At 29.2% G+C, this 6,694-nt stretch overlaps 1 long non-coding RNA gene across 1 annotated transcript; it reads left to right on the top strand.

The window, feature by feature from the left end:
* Nucleotides 1-5,484: 5,484 nt before the first annotated feature.
* Nucleotides 5,485-6,312, top strand: LOC126746364 (uncharacterized). Its single transcript, XR_007663872.1, has 3 exons — nucleotides 5,485-5,595; nucleotides 5,912-6,070; nucleotides 6,212-6,312. It is a non-coding gene; the product is annotated as an uncharacterized LOC126746364 (long non-coding RNA).
* The last annotated feature ends 382 nt before the right edge of the window (nucleotides 6,313-6,694 follow it).

Raw genomic sequence — 6,694 nt, 5'->3', positions numbered from 1 at the left:
AATAAGTCAATCAATAGTTCGTTTGTTTTATCTAATTCCAAAGGTATGCCATTTGAAAAAAAATTCACTTTTGCTCCAAAAAATATTACTAGAACAACATCTTCATTTTAAATTATTAATAATCCATGTCATTTAAATAATTATATTACACTTATCAAAATAATTATTAGATGTTGCCTTTTCTTTTGGTGCAAACAAGTCAATAATATAATAAAGGAAAAGATTCAAAATTAATTAAATTTGTTAGAATGAAACCTAATGTGGCTCTGATTGATGCTGTAAAAATGCAAACCTATAAAAAGTTTCAAAAGAAAAGGAAACTAAAAAAAGAATAGTTGTCCAATTCATATTTATTGCATCTGTTAAAAAGCAAAAAATGTTGATGAAACTTATTTCGATACTTGTTTTTACAAAATATTTCATTTCCCAGCTTCTCATAAAAATGTCGTATAAGAGTATTTCTACTTTTTGGGTTATTTATAATACACTGTTTTCATTTAAAACTACCTTTAAACATTGAACATACCTTTTATAAATGTTCACGTTATGATTAATGTTCTTATGCCGGATTTTATAAAATCGGCTTACCTCTGCCCAGAGAGTTAATCTGCTGATAGATGCATAATGTGCCGTTTTATAAGCTAGAGTTTGGGTTAACTCTATCGTGCCATTCGGCTTGGGGAAACTCTAGTGTTAACCCGTTGCTGTAATATCGTGATTTAACTGCAACAAAACCTCTCATATTTGTTGTCAAAGTCAAAAAAGAATTATTTTGAATTTGAAAAAAATATTTTTTAAACAATTAAGGTTTTTTTTAATATTAAGATTCGAATAATTTGAGGTAATTTGGTAAAATGTTTAAAAATGTCATAATAAGGTGATGTGCGTCAATGTGATGTGTCATTTTTTAAATTTTAGCTGTCACTTTGTATTTTGATCCGAGAGTTAACTTGTGGGGTAACTCGGGATAACCCGACTTTATAAAATCGGCCGTTAGTAGGATTATTTGGTCATTATGATTTTACCAATCCTTTATTTTTCTAGAGAAAAGCCATTTATAGGTCAATCTACCTTATCCTAACTAATTTACAGAAAAAAAGGCTTTTTAAATTTGTTGGATATAATTATAAATGGCCAAGTAAGCACTTTTAAAAATAAAATGTACAAATATTTAAGATTCATTTGTAAGAATATTTTGTAAATTGTTTATTAATAGTAGTTTTGTTAATAAACTAAGTATGTAACTAACTATAAGTATTTCTTAGTAAGGTATATAATAAGTAAATCTTGTTTTGGTAATAAACTTTTAAAACAACAATGTTTTTGTGTTTTTTTTTTTGTACCAATTGTACCTACTACTGTTTCTGTATAATAATTTTTACTTTAGAGTTACTAATATGTATGATTTGCAATTTTTTTGTCGTAACAGAAAAATTGCAAATAAATTTACATATTTGATAACTTTAAAGTAAAAATTATCAAAAAAGCAAAAATAACACCACTTTTAAATTTCCGCGCCGTAAAGCAACGTAGTGGTGCGGTTAGTCAAAAGGTGTCGCTGTAATCAGTCCAATTCTTGAACGTTTGAGAGTTTCTTCTAGGGGGGGATATTTTGTGTGTCCGGCTAGACACCTGCGGCGTCATCACACGGTCTCTATTTTAACATAAAGGAGTGGGAGACAAACATTATATTATCTGGTTAGGTTTATTACAAGAGCGAGGGAATAAATTTAGCTTAAATATAAAAGAAACTAAACAGCTATTATTATGAAGGGACCGCTGTACTCGTTGCATTTGAATTAAGTATTTCAACAGTGGATACATGAATGGCATTCTGAACATTTTAATTGGCAATCGCAATTATCTGTATTTTCAACGATGGTATATGCAGTAAAATCTGTATTGTTGTGACGAATTCATAATGAGTTACTTATTATATTGGGTATTACGTCACTTATAGCAAAAATCAATTTAGAAGAGCAGATTTAGAAATATCGAACGGTATCGTTACAGATTTAAGTTCATATTTCTTTTAAATACGTGAATAAGTCTATTTTCTTCTTCTTTTCAATTTTTGAGCGTGTGAGATAATAATTTCTAAATTGATTTTTGCTATAAGTGACGTAATATCCAATATAATAATTAACTCTGGTATATGCAGTGCTAGAGTGAGACGTGGAAGAAACTTGCCATGCACCATCAGCAATTTTTATATTAGCGGAATTTAAAGTTTTACTAGAGTCATGTCGCTTCCTTAATTCCTTTATTTTTGATGAAATTTTACCTTTATTTAGAGTGATAATTCTGTCAAATAAAAGATCCCTGACAAGTCTCATCAAAGCTGCAATAGTTTTGTCTAATCTTTGAACGTTTTTTCCTTGCAGGTATATATACTTATTTGACTTATGAAGTCTTTCTATGTGCATATTGGTATTTAATCCGCAGTATGTGTATGCGGTAACAATATGCCCAATTTTTGCAATTTTTAAAATATGTACCAAAGTCTGCTGTATCTTGTTTATTACATAATTCAGTTTCAAACCCTTTTATCATGTTTTCGAACGCATTGACATCCGTCTCTTGCAATAAACTTCTAAGCATTTTGTAGACTGCTATCTGTAAAAATATTTTATTAAATGTCAAGTTTGTAGGGTATCTATGGTATCTATGTTATTTTAACTTAAAAAATATATATATATTTTAAAAGACATACTATTTGTTGTTATAGCAACAAATAGGAAATTTAAATATGTAATTCACAAAATAATTAGATATTATGTCATGTTAAAAAAATATCATAAACATGTTGTTATTGGATGAAAAAATATTCTAACGATTTAGGTACTTAATAATAAGGCAAGGTGAAATAAAGGAGTCCTAGTTAACATCCTTATCAAAAGCCTTCAAACAGATTTTAATTTCACTAGAATATAAAAAACAAATATTATAAGTATATTATAATATTATTATTATGTTTTACCATAATATTAATATACTTCAACAAATGTTAAAAAAAGAATATTTTAAAATATTTAAAAGTTATTGTCTCCCTGTGGTTCATATTTACCCCGAAGACCAGACAGACAGAAGTATTTTACATTTAAATAACAAAATAATAAAAGCCTATAACTGGGACCCCCTCAGATATTTTTACTTTCTTGCCACGACCTTTGAGTTATTAAATTATCTCTTAGTTTTTAATCAAAGGAATTGTTAAACCTATAGAGTTAGACAGGAAAAAAACAATTTTACGAAATATAACAGGTGCTTCACAAAAATTTAGCAATAGATAATTTTATTGTAGGATGGTTCATTTCCCTGGCAACACATTTACCCAATCTTGTCTTATATACAGGGTGGTTCACATCGAACCGACATATAGCAGGGGCATGTAGGGGATCCCAAAATATGGCAATTTAACTTTTTTTTTCATAGCCAACTTTTGAATTTTCGATGATTTTAAATAACACACCTATATAGAGCGCGCGTTTTCAGTTATTTAAGTTTTTGATGAAAATGATGAGGTTTTTCGAAAAATTACTAGAGTAAGAAAAGTTTTAAAATTGAATTGCCCACAAAACAAAGCAAAGATTCTTTAAAATCCATCAAGGGTTAACAAAATTCTGTTGAATATTAATGGTGCGCCACCCGGTATACCCCCTCTAAAAATTTCAATTAAACTCTAGTTACTGTCAAGTAACGCCCTAAATACATCTACAAAGTGTACCAAATTTGGTTTCTTTAAGTTCAAGAATAACGGAGATATTGATTTTTTTCAAAATTTATAACTTCACTTTTAAACCTATAACTCCTTAGGGAAGCAACTTGGTATAGAGGTGTTGCGTTAAATTGCCATATTTTGGGACCCCCTACATGCCCCAGCTCTATGTCGGTTCTTATGTGAATCACCCTGTATATCTTCAATCTTCATACCATCATTTAAATAAAAATTAACTTACTTGTGTATTCTTATTCTTTATTAATGGCAATTTTTTTCTCCAGGCCTTGTCCACATGCCAGGTACAAAATAGATTAAAAAACCAGTTTCCTAAAAAATTTTGAAATACAGTTATATTCTTACTTACCGGTATTGTGCATCTGACATTACATATAACCATGCGCTGTAGTATACTTCGGCCATGTCAGACATGAAAACCTTAGTAACAATTGTCCCAACTTCCTCTTTCAGAAATGTAAAAAAAAAACATTTATAATCTCCACATCACTTCTACTGAAAATGCAAAATGCGCATGGAAAACCTTGTCTTAGTCCGTCTAAAACTACGATAGTATGTATTTCAAATTTATATTTATTCAGTCCGTGCGTTCCATCAATGCATATGCAATCCTTCGAATATTTTTCCAAAACTGTCTTTTGTCCTTCCGTCATTATTATTAGAAGAAAATCTTCTGATTTAAGCTGTGGATAGTTTTCTAAAATTCTTGGGGTTTGTAAAATATGAAAGATGACGCCTTCATCTCTTCAACCCATGCATCTACACTTACTGCATCGTTAGTATGTCTCTGCGATGTTGAATGCAAATTATAACTAGCCTCGATATTAAAGAGGTCTTTTTTTGTAAGTAGATGTAATCTTTCTAGAGAGGTTTCAGTTAAAGAATCCCGAAGAATGCCATCAAGTATTACATCAAATGGTATTTTAGCTGATATTTGTGTAGCCAATATTTGCCGCTCTTCTGGGGTTAAATAGAGTGTATCTGGTGTAAATAAAAAATGACACAAATCATTCTCATGTCCTATGTGGATTTTTACAAAAGATACCTTATAACTCCCATCGTTTTTTTTTTACTTCAACACGTAGATCAGCAGGACAGAAACCATTGATTTTCCTGCTTCCTTGCGTTTTAGGGTGACGTTTTCCAGTACCCTTAAATTAAAAAAAACCAGATCTGTGGCACCCATAATTAATAACAATAGCCAGTTTAGTGTTAAAACGCTTTTTTAAAACATATTTTGCTTTTGACTCTTTTTCAATTTAAGCGAGCCAAATTTTAAACTCTCTTTCTGACGAAAAAGAGCACTTCTCGGTTTCTACGTCAATATCATGAATAGTTTTAAAGTGAGCGCAAAATTCGCTTTTTATGTTTGTTGTATAAGAACATAGTGGACATTTTCTTCTAAACTTTACTATAATAGAACCTAAAAAATACATAAAAATTAAGAATACCAGGATGAAGAGTTATAGTCACAGGATATTAGTTATCTATATTAAAGTGTTATATAGTATATTGTTCATGCGGAAGAAGAGAGTTACATCTCCAAGTTTTAAATTTTTCACTTTTCTTCATATTTCAACTTAAAAACCTGCTAATTTTTATGTGAAAAAATGTTACATCTGAGTTTAAATAATTTAGCCAATAGATGGCGCATGTAACTGTTTGTACAGAAACAAATTGACGAGTCGTTGCTTGTCAAGATCATTACATTTTCAGTTGCTCCATGTGCTTCCAGGAGAGCGCGCCGAGAAATTTGGAAAACTGTTATATCTAACAATATAACCACATATTTATTAGTTGTATTTTGTTTTGTGTTGTTAGAACAGTTGTATTTTGTTTTATAACAGTTTCGTAATAAGGTAAATATTAAAATTCTATTTATTTTTCTGGGAAAGAGGGTTATAAATCAAATGTAACACTTTTCTTATAAAATAACAAAAATTTTTACCAAGCGCTCTGAAATAAGGTAACATTTTGATTTATAACTCTATTTCATGTAATTCCATACTATTTTTCGGTATTTTAAGCAACATCTAAAAAGAATTTTAGAGATATAACTGTCTTCCGCAAAATATGTCTAAATATGTTTTGTTATAATTTAAAATAAATCTTTTTTGTTTAAAACTAAAACATTTAAACAAAATAATTTTTTATAAATGGTATTTTTTGTTGTAGAGTTCAGTTGCTGTAAAATGGCTTTTCGTAACCGGACAAATCTCATAATGATGAATGCCAGCCTTAGTACTTCAAATGAGGGTATTAGTGAAAACAATTTAAATAATAATAACATGCCTACAGAGAGTATTGCTGAGATAGTTGAACCCATTAACCAAAGTAAATTTAATTGGTCTATTAATGGGTTTGTTAAGTATACGCGGTTTTTTAAATGTGCCTTTTAATATTGAGAGCTGAAAAATTGTAAATAAAATGAAAAACTACATATACCTATGATGCATATTTCTTTTTTACTTTTAGATGAGGATTTAGAATCTGCTCTTAGTGAGGAGGTGAATTATAACATTACAGATTACTTGACAGGAGAAGTTCTAGAAAAGGACACTAATAAAGAGAATCAATCACCATACCATCACCATTGGGTAAGATAATAAATTTGAAATTCAAAATTTACAAATAAATAAAAATTATTATTTTGGATATTTTTTTTCATACTATAAAATGTTTTAAAAAGTTAAAAAGAGAGTTATATATAAGAAATATATAAGAACATTCAGAGTAAACAGATTATGAAATATCGTGTTTTAAATTTTAGAACCTACTGGAGCAACTGAAAGCCTTATAAAAGAGAGAATCGACGAAAATTTAAGTTTAAATGACGAAACTTTAAATTCAGTTTACGACAGTCAACCCGGGCCATCCAATAAAACAGGTAAATTTCGTATTAACCAAGATATTATAATAATATTTACACTCGATATACTATTTATAGTAACTTCAAGT

The sequence above is a fragment of the Anthonomus grandis genome, chromosome 17 (genome assembly GCF_022605725.1).
Source record: "Anthonomus grandis grandis chromosome 17, icAntGran1.3, whole genome shotgun sequence".
In the NCBI taxonomy this organism is placed as follows: Eukaryota; Metazoa; Arthropoda; class Insecta; order Coleoptera; family Curculionidae; genus Anthonomus; species Anthonomus grandis.
Note: the sequence above shows the minus strand (reverse complement) of the source record. Positions and strands in the feature narration are given on the sequence as shown.